General features: G+C 41.5%; 1 protein-coding gene across 7 annotated transcripts in view; it reads left to right on the forward strand.

Annotated features, from left to right (window-relative positions):
- Positions 1 to 740: 740 nt before the first annotated feature.
- The window catches only part of LOC137342685 (eyes absent homolog 3-like), a 52,951-nt gene continuing 38,368 nt past the window's right edge, over positions 741 to 15,323 (forward strand). For 2 of the 7 annotated variants that reach the window (XR_010967326.1, XM_068006782.1), the window contains exon 1: positions 741 to 952. The gene's annotated coding sequence lies outside the window, so the exon portion shown is untranslated. The other 5 variants (XM_068006781.1, XM_068006776.1, XM_068006778.1 and 2 more) reach the window with 4 other exon arrangements.

Raw genomic sequence — 15,323 nt, forward strand, 5'->3', positions numbered from 1 at the left:
ATGGAACTCCAGTGACTTCAAGAGGAGAAGAGAAAAAAAATAGAAGTAAAAATCTAATTGGTTAAGTGTGACAAATCACTCATTTTGGTTTAAAAGTGCAACCTATTGACATGCAGTTCACACTTCATGTGTTTGCTATCTGCCTCACTCTTTTTGATCAAATATAAATCTCCACCGACTCCTAACACTCATTTCCTTCTCTAGTCAGTCCTATCTTTGCCCCTCTGCCTGTAAAAGTGCAACTCCCCCTGGGTTTCATTACTTGGAGGGGCTGCTCCTCATCTCCTGGCCCCACTTCAGTCCCACACTCCTGATCTTTGGTCACCCGGTACGGAGGGGTTGGGCAAGTCAGAGGACCTCTTTGTGGATCTGCTTCTGGGCATGGCCAAGGTGGCCCGTGGAGACGGTCGCTCTGGCTTCCTGCCTCTCTTTCACAGCTTTGTCGGTGCCCAGGTGGCCCTGGAGATGGTAGTAGTGGATGATAGTAGTAATAACATTATTATTTATTTATTTTACAAGTTTCCTTTGTCTTTTAATGATTTGGGTTTTATTAGTCGTGCCCCTCTAAAAAGGGGGTGCTTTTGTTAGATTTTTTTTTCTTTGATGACATTGGAGGGCGGGGGGGGCAACCCAATATCTCCTTATAGTTTTATTAAAGAAAATTGCAACAGTTCCTGGCGGGAACAGGAGCTGCTGGAACCACGTGCTTCCCTCCCCCTCTCCCCCCCCCCCGGGGAGGAGGGGCAACCGGAAATCCCAGGGTGCAGCGCGACGCTGCAATGGCGGCCGTTGACTCTGGCAGCGATTGAAGCAAAGAGGCGGGATGAGGCCGGAATCAAGGGGCATACCGAGCCTGTGGATTCACTCCCGCCCGACCCAATCCCTGTTGTAGCCGAACGTTTCCCGTGTGGCTCCTTCCATGAGATATTTAAACAGCTGGCCGCCAGTGCAGGTGTGTGTGTGTGTGTGTGTGTTCTGGGTGGACCGGGCTGGAATGGGGCGGCAAGGGCGCAGGCCCCGAGTGTGCCCTGCCAAATAGTGAGTATCCGCGCACGCCAGTGCGACGCGCCAGGGCTGCGCGTGCGCGTTAGCTCGCAAGCGGCGCTTCCTGCTCAATAGTGTCCTTGTGTACAGTGAGTGGGGATGAAGTTAACTCCTGCTGTCCATCAACATTGAGGCTTAACAAACTTTAGGTATGAAGTCCCCTTGTTCTCGTTCATTTTTAATGTGAGTACTGCAACGTGGGATTGCTAATTGTAACGCCGAAAGAGCAGTTTTTTTTAAAAAAAACACTTTATATATTTAGGGCACAAGTTTTGTTTTCTGAAGTGTTCAGATCTTGTGTACAGTTTTCCCCCCCCCCCCCAACTGTTGGTAAGTCAGATTGTTGATTTTAATACATTGTGTTAATTGGGAATATTTTATGTTAAAACACTGGGACAAAACATGTACGATATTTTTTTTAAGTTTCATCTCTGGTGCTGGCTTTAAGATGAATGGTAAATTGTTAGGGTCTACAGTTTAAACGTTGTCCTATCTTTTTTATTTTCAGATGTTGAGGCACCTGCTGTTTATTTCTAGAATTCCTATTTTTGTACCAGATGTCCAGTATTTGCAGTTCATCTCTTAAGAATTTGCTATTTGAGTTAGGCATTCTATTAGATTATTTTTTGCTTAATGCATCTTTAACAATGCATCTTTACTGGTCATTTGTTACCAACTTTGAAAGAGTGGTTTACTCCAATTAAGTAAATCTTGCACTGTAATTGTCAAAAGGACTGTTGATGTAAATTTACTTCCTGATGTGTTGCACTGTTTCCTGTCTCACTGATCAATCAAATCAAAAGTTCTATTGATAGAAATAAAAACAGAAAATGCTGAAAATAAACAATGGGCCAGTCAGCATCTGTAAAGAAAACAGGTTAACATTTTGGGTGTGTGCTCTTTATTAGAACTGAAAACTAAAAGGCAGGCAAGTATTTTAGTAAGGTAAAAAGGAAGGTGGAGAAGCGACAGATTTTCCAATCCTGGAGAGGAAATTAAAGGTTGAGTGTCCCACAAACTACTTAAGCTAGTGTGGCAACAGAAATACATGAAAAGAACGAGCAAATAAAGAGGCCCACGTAAACAGGAAAAAGGGGGAAATTAGAGGGGGAGAATCTGCAAACGCAGAAGGACAGAAAATGCTAAAAACAACTGTGGGTCTGTCAGTACCAAAAAGAGAATAAACAAGCCAGCACCACAAGTGCAGACCCGCTACCTCTGTGTTCCGACATGTGGTCCATACCCACCTCCCCTCCCCCAACAATGACAAATCGGCCCCACGTTACCAGCGCCTCCTGTTGTATAGCTCAGGTCTGAAGTTGCTAAAGTTGATGTTTGGTGCAGAGGGCTGTAAAATGCCCAGGAGAGGGGTGAGATACTGTTCTTGAAACTTGTGCTTAGTTGAAACAATGTAGATAGCCAAAGATGGAAAGATCAGAGTGGAATGGGAGGGAGAGTTAAAGTGATGAGCCACTGGGAGGTCAGGGTCGTGTTTGTTGGCATATATTTCCATTCATCAGGCTGATTGTTCATAACCTGTGGGGTTTATTAAATCATGCTGTTGATGACAAATGTGTGCCTAGTGTATCCATAAACATTGTATACTTAAGTGGTAGCTCATTGGTCCTGTTCGTACAGTAATCATGTAAAAGTCAGCCTTTTAACATCTATTTATTTAAGGTGTGGTGGCATTTAGCAGCTGTAAATATCATGCTGTCGAACAGTTTGAGAACAATATGACAGCTAAAGACAGCATCTTCCAAATTGAATTTATTGTTACAGCCCATCTTTTATGGACTTTCAAGAGCATGGACTGTAAACAGACCAGTATTTTTCAGCTGTGTGCTTCAGTTGAAATTTGTCCAAGATATTTTGGCAATGGGCTAACATTGTTCTCCATTATGTGTTTGAGTGGCACGCTGCCACACTTGCAGCTGGTAAGATTCTTTCTTGGAATTAAATTGATGTATGTTCAGAGGATACATACAGACATCCTATCATGTTCCTCCGCCAGGTTTGTGTTAACATTTGTTGTCCTGGAAATATCCACTGTGCATAATATAGAGCTATTCAAGGAGTACGGACAACTACGTCTTTGCCTTACCTTTAACCTTTCCACAAGTTGCTGCATGTCTTATGACCTAATCATATTTTCAACCTCTTGGATGGCCTTTTACTCTATTGCTAGGCCTCAACAAAAATACTGGCTTTGCTAAATAATGTTTTTGCAATGTTAGGGCTATAGACTTAATGATGGATGCGCTGTGTTTGGAAAGCCAATTAGTATCTAAAGGGAGGATAGCAGCAGCCTGGTGTGCAGTAGTGACATCCAGTGAGGATGTTATTATCCGAAGGAGTTGGTGGATCTGTGAAAGGTGGCACTGGTGTTGTGATCTTCCAAAACTCCCGAGATTCTAGAACAGTCCCAGCGGATTGGAAGGTAGCAAATGTAACCCCGCTATTCAAGAAAGGAGGGAGAGAGAAAACAGGGAACTACAGGCCAGTTAGCCTGACATCAGTTGTCGGGAAAATGCTGGAATCCATTATTAAGGAAGTGGTAACAGGGCACTTAGAAAATCATAATATGATGAGGCAGAGTCAACACGGTTTTATGAAAGGGAAATCGTGTTTGACAAATTTATTAGAGTTCTTTGAGGATGTAACTAGCAGGGTAGATAAAGGGGAACCAATGGATGTAGTATATTTGGATTTTCAAAAGGCATTCGATAAGGTGCCACATAAAAGGTTGTTACACAAGATAAGGGGTTGGGGGTAATATATTAGCATACATAGATGATTGGTTAACAGACAGAAAACCGAGTGGGGATAAACTGGTCATTTTCAGGTTGGCAGGTTGTAATTAGTGGAGAGCCGCAAGGATTGGTCTTTGGGCCTCAGCTATTTACATTCTATATTAATGACTTAGATGAAATAACCGAGTGTAATGTATCCAAGTTTGCTGACGATACAAAGCTAGGTGGGAAAGTAAGCTGTGAGGAGGACACAGTCTATATCCCTAGGCAGACAGTTAGGTGAGTGGGCAAAAAGGTGGCAGATGGAGTATAATGTGGGGAAAAGTGAGGTTATTCACTTTGGTAGGAAGAATAGGAAAACAGAATATTTTTAAATGGTGCAAAACTATTAAATGTTGGTGTTCAGAGAGATTTGGGTGTCCTCGTACAAGAAACAAAGTTAGCATGCAGGTACAGCAAGCAGTTAGGAAGGCAAATGGCATGTTGGCCTTAGAGGCGGTGCAACGAAGATTCACTAGATTGATTCCTGGGATGAGAGGGTTGACCTATGAGGGGAGATTGAGTAGAATGGGCCCATACTCTGGAGTTTAGAAGAATGAGAAGCAATCTCATTGAAGCATACAAGATTCCGAGAGGGCTTGACAGGGTAGATGCTGACAGGTTGTTTCCCCTGGCTGGAGAGTCTCGAACTGGGGGGCATAGTCTCAGGATAAGGGGTCGGGCATTTAAGACTGAGTTGAGAAGGAATTTCTTCACTGTGGGTTGGGAATCTTTGGAATTCTCTACCCCGGAGGGCCGTGGATGCTGAGTCGTTGAATATGTTCAAGGCTGAGATATAGACTTTTGGACTCTAGGGGAATCAAGGGATATGGGGATCGGGCAGGAAAGTGGAGTTGAGGTCGAAGATCAGCCATGATCTTATTGAAAGGCATAGCAGGCTCGACGGGCTGTATGGCCTCCTCCTAGTTCTTATGTGCTTCTTGGGAGGCAAACAGCAGAATCATGGCTATAACCAGGTTCATGCTTTTAAATAGTGGTAGAATCTTGCTGAAGATCTTGGCAATGAAGCTGTGACAGTGCAATTATACATGCTAGTGGCAGAAGGTGGCTAAATCCTTGTGGCCTCGCATTGGACTCACAGCCTGGCATTGCCTTTTTTAATGCTGGTGGCATCCGTAGAGAGGTGAACGTATTCTTGGATGTGGTTGACTGGTTACCTAAGTTTGGCAGTGTCTAAGCATTCGTAGTGAATTTCATTCAAGTTCCTAATCAGTAGAACATTAAGAAAGTTAAAAGGTGACAAGTTCTCTATTAGGATTTTATAAAGACTTAAATAAAAAGTAAAAGAATACCTGAAGAAAGGGTAAGGCTAATTAGAAATTAAATCTTATGGAGCATGAAGGGATGGCAGAGATATTAAGTACTTTGTTTCAGTTTTCACAGAATGTGGTAGTGGGAATGAGAGTTTTGGAGGTGGAGCAATTAAATAGGATAACTATCGATAAAGTAGTATTGAAAAAATTGGTGGGAGGTTAATATTCCTGGTGTAGGGATAAAAGGCGCAATGTGACTTTATTCTTTAATTTGGGGAAAATATCTCTTTAACACCACACGATTGAAATTGACAGTCCTTTTTTCCCCAATGTCTTTAACGTAGCCAGATTATGACGGTCTTCAGCCTATCTGGCGCCAAGTTATGCAAGTTCCTATTGTTTTTTGTACTTTTGTTACAACCATGAGGTGTAATTCAGCAGCCCTTTTTGTTCAGCCCATCCAGGGCTGATTTTACCCATTTATATAAAAGTTTTGTTGATTATATGTGTATTTGCTACACTGGTTATCGCACAAGCGAAAACGGGGGTGGGTGGAAGCATGATGGGCCGAATGGCCTCCTGTGCTGATTCTATCACTGCACTAGAACGTGAGGATCTCAGACAGGGTTGTGTTAAGATAGAATCCATGTGGACAGAATTAAGAAATAGGAAGGGAAATGGTATAACTGTTGTGCATTACAGGTCATCAAACAGCGAAGATGAGATAGAGGTCGAGATCCGCAGACAGTTCGAAGAGCTATGCAAGAACGACAGGACAATAATATTGGGTGATTTTAACTATCCCAAGATAGAGTGGAATTAAAGGTAATGCATGTGATTAAAGTGCAGAATGCTTTTTAGGATGCATACAGATTTGCTTTGTAGATCAGTGATCCCTTACAGATTTAGTCCAACAAGGAGAAAAGTATTTCTTGAATGAGGTGAGGCAAACAACTGCTGAGCAGGAGAACATTTGGGAAACACAATATAGTTACGTTCAGTGTAAAAACAGAAAACTATATTGAAGACTCCAAGGTAAGGATGCCGGACTGGAGAAAAAGGCAAAATTCAGCCCGATAAGAAGGGATTTGACTCGTTAACTGGGCAGAAAAGTTAGCCAACAGATTAGCAGTGGGAAATCTTCATATGAGTACAAAATAAATTCCTACAAGACTAAAAGAGGGTACATCAAAGAATAGAGTTCCATGGATGAATAGATTAAAACTAAACTGAATACATGTTTTGCATCTGTTTTAACAAAAAGTGAGAATATAGGTGCACTAGAGAATACAAAACAATTTCTCATAGATAATACTCAGAAAAGGAATTGGTTCTGAAAAAATTAGCAGAACTCAAGGAGGATAAGTCAGCAATCCCTGACGTCAGTGTACCCTAGACTGTTGAAAGAAGTCATAACGAGATTGTAGTGTCTCCGGCCACAATTCTTCCTCCTCCTTCAGCGTGCAGATTGTGCCGTAGGACTGGAGTGTAGCCAATGTAGCACCTTTGTTCAAGGAGGGAGAGAAGGAGAAACCAGGTAACTGTAGACTGGTTAGTCTATCATGAATTGTGGACAAACTTAGAATCCATAATTTGGATAAAATAAGTGAGCATTTAGTAATTCGTAGGTTGATCAAGCATGGCCAATATTTTTTTAAAGGCAATTCGTGTTTGACAAATTTGAGACTTCTTTCTTTTGAAAAAGTGATAAAGAAAATCATGGGTCTAGACAGAGTAGATAGAGAGAAACTGTTCCCATTGGTGGAAGGGTCGAGAACCAGAGATCACAGATTTAAGGTGATTGGCAAAAGAACCAAAGATGACATGAGGAAAAACTATTTTACGCAGCGAGTGGTTATGATCTGGAATGCACTGCCTGAAAGGGTGGTGGAGGCAGATTCAATCGTGGCTTTCAAAAGGGAATTGGATAAGTACTTGAAGGGGGAAAAAATTTGCAGGGCTACGGGGAAAGGGCAGGGGAACGGGACTAGCTGGATTGCTCTTCCAGAGAGCCGGCATGGGCTTGACAGGCCGAATGGTGGCCTACTGTACTGTAACCATTCTATGATACTATGATTCTAAAATGCAGAAGATGTGTATATGGATTTTTGGAAGGTTTTTGATCAGCTGTCTCACAGGAGGCTTGATTGGAGAAGCATTTTGAAGTGGTATACTTCAAGGATCAGTGCTGGATGTTTATTCTAGGTATATGTTGAAGACTTGGGCCTAGGGAACATAATCTTGAAATTTGCTGGTGACACAAAAGTAAGCTTGGCAAACAGTGAGGAAACCTGCAAAAGGTTTCAGGAACATACAGGTTAGCAGAATGGGCAAACAGATGGAAAATGCACTTTAATAGAGATAAGTGTGAAATATGCATTTTTAGGATTGTAACACTCCATGAAAAGACATAAAACCATAAAAAGGCCAGCAACATTTTGAGTTTTATAAATAGGGGCTTACAGCACAAAAGTAAGGAAATAATTAAATTTGTCCAAAACATTGGATGGACCACAGTTAGAGCGCTGTCTGCAGTTTTGGGAGCCCCATTATGGAAAGACATCAAATCCAGAGGTGTCCTAACGCAACCCCCCCACCCCCTTTCTCGTAACTCAGACCGCCAGTGTTGGGGGTCTGAGTTACGAGAAACGACTGGAGAAACTTGGGCTTTTCAGTCTGGAATGGAGGTGTCTGAGAGGTGATCTTACAAAAGTATATGAGATTGTTAAGGGTATAGGAAAAGTTGCCCTAGGATATTGCTTTATGTTAAGCTGTAGGAGTACAACTAGACGAGGTGGGTTCAAACTAGAGAAGGGTACTTTTAGGACCGATATCAGGAAATTCTTCACACAAAGATCAACATATGGAATTAATTTCCAGATAGAGTAGTGGCGGCAAAAACCCTGGAATTATTTAAGAAACAGTTGGACTCTACAATGGCGTGCGGTTGAGGTGTTAGGATCTCTCAGGATGGAGGAATCAAATGGGCTGACTGGCTTTCCCCATCCATAAATATCTTGTGATCATGATGAATAAACCTTGCTTTCTCAATTTACAGTTTCTCAGCCAAAACATTTTGTCAGTTGTTCAACAAATAAACTAATTTACAAAAATACATTTTAGCATTTGGTTTCCTATTGATTCAGGCTTTCTCTACCTTATTTTAGTTATGATGTGGAGATGCCGGTGATGGACTGGGGTTGACAATTGTAAACAATTTTACAACACCAAGTTATAGTCCAACAATTTTATTTTTAATTCCACAAGCTTTCGGAGGCTTCCTCCTTCCTCAGGTGGTGTGGAAATGACATTTTCGAATCCTTCGCATTTTAAAATCACAGAACAATGCCTGGTGATTACTGCCCGTTGCCAAGGCAATCACAGTGAGCAGACAGAAAGGTGTCACCTAAAAAGGCCACCGAATATACAAACCCCCATTTGTATATGGCTTGGCAACAGGCAGTAATCACCAGGCATTGTTCTGTGATTTTAAAATGCGAAGGATTCGAAAATGTCATTTCCACACCACCTGAGGAAGGAGGAAGCCTCCGAAAGCTTGTGGAATTAAAAATAAAATTGTTGGACTATAACTTGGTGTTGTAAAATTGTTTACAATTATTTTAGTTAGGTTGAGGTCTGCCACAAGTTGACTGATTTTAGTTGGTCATTTTCCAGAGTGATCTTTGTAAACTCACCAGTTTTTCCTCTCACGAAGGCACGAGTCCTTGTTGGGTATAGTTCCATGGGTGCTGTGTCTTCCAGGAGCTTGCCCAAGTGGCCATTGTTCACGTGTGAGTCTTGTTAGTAAATGTAGAGGTGCGATTTGACCACGGGACGCATCACAGCCAAGCCAGGTCGTGTCCACATCCACTGCCCACACACGTGCACTTTCAATTTGGGTTGCTGGTTAACAATCGAGTAGATTTATTTTATTTTCTGGCCCCTTCCTCCAACTTGGGGCACTGAGGTTGATTTTAGCATCACTACTGCTGCCCAGTATGATGATTAACTGATTTAACATGCACATAGGATTGTACCTAAAACCCTCCTAGTCTGTGTGGCTTAGTTACTCTTGGGATAAACCATCAGAGAGTCCATTGACATTATTTATTGATTTAAAAAAAAATCTTTCTATCTGTGCTTGGAAGCAGCCTATCCGTTGTGTGAAAATCTGACTTGGCTGCCATCACTGAAGTGGAACAGTTTATCCATTAATTGAATGGGCTTCTGGGCTGTAGAGGAGCCCTTTAACTACTTGTTTTTATAAATAGTACTTAGTTTTACAGCTCCTCATTACATGAAAATATAGTAAAGTGCTTCACAAATGAATTGTTTTTGAAAGTACAGTGACATATGAAGGTAATTGTGGCAGTTTTCCAACACCACACTAATTTGAACTACCAGATAATCTGCGGTATTGGTTTTTTAATAAGTGGAAAAGAGAATTGCAAAGCTGCAACTTAGCATGTCAAAGACAAATATTTTCACTTATCTACTTACCTTCTTGTTAACTGGTTTTAGAAAGATTTCCAGTAAAGGCTATTCTACACTTCGACCTATAGGATAATATATTAGTATTAAGCCTTTATAGATGATCACTTAACTTTCAAACTTTACTTGAGGTATGTCAAATAGACCTCTCTGATAAGTGGTGCTTTGAAGTTTAATACATGGTGTCTTTGATTGTTTATAAGGTACCTGGGTCTGTTGAATGGTTGAAAATCTTGGGTCACCAAAACTTCTGATCCTGGTATACTGCAGTGTAGCGTGCTCTTTGGTGGTTGGAACTGAGAGATTTCATCAGGATAATACAATGGAATTTCTTCACTTTGCAACCCAGTCAGAAGTGCTTGATTCTCTGTGTTGTGTGGTATTTTACTCTTGTACTGTCATTCTTAGCTTATGTAAGTTTATATAGAAATAAATAAGATGCAGTAGTTCTGTTATACTATTCCCACTTGTGATAATATTGCTTAGTCATACAGAATTAGTCTCCATTGTTTTCCTGCCCTGAGATTTACTGTCATGTTACTATATATTAATAAACTGGAAAAAAAAATAGGATCTTGCCCTATGCATTTATTACTGCTGATTGACACTGTTTTGTATGCCTAACTGTGTAAATTCAAGCACTGGTAGTAAAGCTAGTGGGCTAAATGGCTCTGTCCTCAGTATGGGTGTGGGGGAAAAGGAAGAGAGTGGATCTCCCATTAACAAAATGTGGAACAGCATACTGGGTGGGCATGAGGGAGAGCTGAAGATTCATAGCTTTTAATGAAGAAAGCCAGTAACATTTTTTGAGACTGATTCCTTGCATAACATTTTAATATTTCACCGGTTGATTACGTTCATTTCCAGAAGGAGTTTCTGGATAGCAATCAGTGGCAGGAACTATGGTCCTTTTTCCTATGCCCCGAGCTCGGGGACCTGTAGCCAATTGTACCCCTACTACCTTGATTGAGATCAGCTAACTCAGCATGTTCCTATGTTTTATTTAAATTGCTGTATGAATTAACTGGTCGATGATATAATGGTTTGGAAATTACTATTTTTTGTGGTGGAGCTTAGACATCCTAATCAAGCAAAACAATTTTTGCCAAGTCTGTTTTGTGTCTGGAATTTGATTGTACATGTACAGTAGCTTAATGACATGGAAGAATCAATACAAAAACCAAGGTAGAATAAAAATATTTTAAACTCTTTTTGATTACTAACGTATTATTATTTTAGCTTTAGAAAGGTACGGATTAATAAGGATAGTCAGCATGGGTTTATTAAGGGAAGGTCGTGCCTGACTAACCTGAGTGAATTTTTGAGGAGGTAACACGGAGGGCAGATGAGGGTAGCGCGTTTGATGTAGTCTACATGGATTTTAGCAAGGCTTTTGATAAGGTTCCACATGGCAGGCTGGTGAGAAGTAAAAGCCTATGGGGTCCAAGGGAAAATGGCAAGTTGGATCCAGAATTGGCTCAGTAGCAGGAAGCAAAGGGTAATGGTCGACGGGTGTTTTTGTGACAGGAAGGCTGTTTCCAGTGTGGTTCCGCAGATCTCTGTACTAGGTCCATTGCTTTTTGTAGTATATGCCAATGATTTGGACTTAAATGTAGGGGGCATGATTAAGAAGTTTGCAGATGTGTCAAAAGTTGACAGTGTGGTTGATAGTGAGGAAGAAAGCTTTAGACTGCAGGAAGATATCAATATACTGGTCAGGTGGGCAGAAAAGTGGCAAATGGAATTCAATCCAGAGAAGTGTGAGGTGATGCCTTTGGGGAGGGCAAACAAGGCAAGGGAGTACACAATAAATGGGAGGATACTGAGAGGTGAAGAGGAACAAAGGGACCATGGAGTGCATGTCCACAGATCCCTGAAGGTAGCAGGACAGGTAGATAAGGTGATTAAGAAACCATCCGGGATACTTTCCTTTATTAGCTGAGGCATAGAATATAAGAGCAGGGAGGTTATGCTAGAACTGTATAAAACACCAGTTCGGCCACAGCTAGAGTACTGCGTACAGTTCTGGTCACCACATTACAGGAAGGATGTAATTGCACTAGAGAGGGTGCAGAGGAGATTTACGAGAATGTTGCCAGGACTGGTGAATTTTAGCTATGAAGAAAGATTGGATAGGCTGGGGTGGTTTTCTTTGGAACAGAGGAGGCTGAGGGAGATTTAATTGAGGTGTTTAAAATTATGAGGGGCCTGGATAGTGGATAGGAAGGACCTGTTTCCCTTAGCAGAGAGGTCAAAAACCAGGGGGCATAGATTTGAAATGATTGGTAGAAGGATTAGAGGGGAGTTGAGAAATTTTTTCACCCGGGGGTGGTTGGGGGGTGGGGGTCTGGTAATCACTGCCTGAAAGGGTGGTAGAGGCAGAAACCCTCATCACCATTTTAAAAAGTACTTGGATATGCACTTGAAGTGCCGTAACCTACAAGGCTACAGACCAAGAGTTGGAAAGTGGGATTAGGCTTGATGGCTGTTCTTCGGCTGGCACAGGCACGATGGGCCGAATGGCCTCCTTCTGTGCCGTAAATTTCAATGATTCTAAGAATGTCCTAGCAATGGTTCTCTCACACTTGTGGTCACTAGTCGGTGTCGACCCATTTGTCTGTTAGCGAATGGAGTTGGAAGTTTCACAACAGTTGTCAACTTTACAGCTTCACCTGCTCCCTCATTAATTTTTTGTGCTTGAAACATACAAGCACAATCTGCACAGTAAACTGGCACACATTTATTTTTACAGTTCAATTTATACTTATTGCCTCAGATGTTGCTTTGCTTCTCTTGATGGTATCCCACAAGGTTATTTTTCTAATTTTCTAGTTGACAGTCATCCGTAACTGGCATGTCTTCAGTCAAAGTCTGCACAGATCTGCTGACACTGACTTACTTGTGCTTTAACAGCTTTGTCCACTAGTTCTGACACATTATTTGCTACCTTGGGAATGCTATCATCCTCGACATCAACTGGGAATCCTGAATCATAGAAGGATTTGACAATGGTCCCTTAGGGTGAATTCGCACTAAAAGTGGATGATCCATCTTGGCCTCCACCTGATATCCCCACCATCACAGAAGCCAGTCTTCAGCCAATTCGATTCACTCCATGTGATATCTAGAAATGGCTGAGTGCACTGGATACAGCAAAGGCTATGGGCCCCGACAACATCCCAGCTGTAGTGCTGCAGACTTGTGCTCCAGCACTAGCCACGCCTCCAGCAAAGCTATTTCAGTGCAGCTACAACACTGGTATCTACCCGACAGAGTGGAAAATTGCCCAGATATGTCCTGTCCGCAAAAAGCAGGATAAATCCAATCTGGCCAATTACTGCCTCATCAGTCTACACTCAATCAGCAAATTGATGGAAGGTGTCGTTGACAGAGCTATCAAGCGGCACTTATTCACCAATAACCTGCTCACTGAGGGTTCCGCCAGGACCAATTGACTCCAGACCTCATTACAGACTTGGTCCAAACATGGACAAAAGAGCTGAATTCCAGAGGTGAGGTGAGAGTGACTGCCCTTGACATCAAGCCAGCATTTGACTGAATGTGGCATCAAGGAGCCCTAGTAAAATTGAAGTAATTGGGAATCGGGGGAAAACTCTTTATTGGCTGGAGTCATACCTAGCACAAAGGAAGATGGTTGTGGTTGTTGGAGGCCAATCATCTCAGCCCCAAGACATCACCGCAGGAGTTCCTCAGGGCAGTGTCCTATGCCCAACCATCTTCAGCTGCTTCATCAACGACCTTCCCTCCATCATAAGGTCAGAAGTGGGGATGTTTGCTGATGATTGCGGAGTGTTCAGTTCCATTCGCAATCCCTCAGATAATGAAACAGTACTTGTCCGCGTGCAGCAAGACCTGGACAACATTCAGGCTTGGACTGATAAATGGCAAGTAACATTCACGCCAGGCAATGACCATCTCCAACAAGGGAGATCTAACCACCTCCCCTTGACATTCAACGGCCTTACCATCACCGAATCCTCCATCAACATCCTGGGGGTCACCATAATGAACTTGTTATATTAAGGCGTTTGAGGTAACTTCGCTCAAAGCAGGCTTTCCTAACGTACTGCTCATTTATATGATTTAGAATATACATTGAGATTGGTGGTTATTGCAAAATAAAATCACTTATTGAAATCATAATTCAAGCTGCCTGTCAGAGGTCCAACAGTTTTGATATAACTAGTTAATTATGTAAAAACTGGTCTTCACAGGCATTCTAATTTGTTCATAATTGATTCTTAAGATTTTTTTTAAGAACTTCCAACATTTTGCTGATATTTTTTGGCACGATTTACCAGTGCACATTTAGTGACAGTCTGATGTATGTTAATCAGAATAAACAAAACAAAAAACAAATTACAGCTCAGATTTTTTTATTAGAAAAATATTAAGGAGGCATGCATTTTAAGGAGTGGACAGTTTAGGAAAAAAATAAAGCACTCCTGTCCTCAGCATCTTAATAGATAAATGCACTGTCTGTTGTGGTATTGAACCATAACTATCTGCATGATTTGATGTTCTATGTATGCTGAGCTACCTGACCTCAGCTGGGGTGGCTAATGTGGTGCTTCAGTTAGCCTCGGTATCGCTGGGCTAGGGATGAAAATATCAGTCCGAGTTTTATTTCTGGATCTGTGGTTGTGAAATTGATTCTGTTCCAATATCTTGTGGTCTGAAGTATTTAAATATTAATGTTGGAAGTACTATGATTGATTGATTTGGCATTTTGCTGTTTTCTTTGGATCCATAATGCCCAGGTAATTTTTGTGATCACAGACTGCAGGTTACTTGTGTTCTTTGATTTATAGTCTACATGTAGTGGCTGCTCGTAAAGGTTTATGAGGTGGGTTTACTTTACTTTTGAAAATAGTTTAGAAATTGTGTGGTTTCCTAAAACAGTTCCTGGCACTGAAATGGTGGTGGGCTTGCAATATCCTGTATGGAAGGAAAAAAGCACAGTGAAGGCATTAGATAGTGCCTTATGTTAGGAATTCTAATTCTGTATTGGTATGTGTTTGTTCTTTCTATGGCTGAAAAGATGCTGTTTCTGCCTCTTCTCCCTCTAAGATGCTTGCTGAAGTGCATTTCCACAGTCATCGGTGGTTCTCCTGTACTTTGACAAAGTGACAAATTATTTACATCCAGACAGTAACTGTAAGCAGTCCAGTCAGCCACTAGAAATATCACGGCTAAACCCACTCCTTTCCATACTTGCAGCTGAATATTGATCACAGTACAAAGTCTAGCTGAGTTTAGCTCACCTGAGCCTAGTGGTGTTGAGGCCAGTTGTAGTGACCCTACTGCTGTCCAGAATGATCTCCAGTTAATTCTGCATAAACCAGAGATCAAAATTCAGACCTTCTTAGTTCACTGCCTCAGGTATTCATGAGAGAAATTCACCAAATTGTCAGGGGAGCTGTATTTGCATTCAAAAAAGTTGGGATGTAGCTACTTCTGGCATATTCCTGAGTATTTCTGGGTTTCTCTCTGTACTTAAACAGGTTGAAGCCAAACAGAGGTAAACAATCAAGCAGTTACAAACCAGTTGATAATGTAGAGCTTTTAATGGCATTTTGCTGTATACAGAGAAGCAAAAGTTTCTAATGTACACTGAACGTTCTAAATTAATTTAAGTATTCTAGAATTGTAAAAAGTATTAATGTTCAGTGCTCCTTCCATAGATCTTTTTGAAAATAAT

This window comes from Heptranchias perlo, chromosome 26 (assembly GCF_035084215.1).
Source record: "Heptranchias perlo isolate sHepPer1 chromosome 26, sHepPer1.hap1, whole genome shotgun sequence".
Classification (NCBI taxonomy): Eukaryota; Metazoa; Chordata; class Chondrichthyes; order Hexanchiformes; family Hexanchidae; genus Heptranchias; species Heptranchias perlo.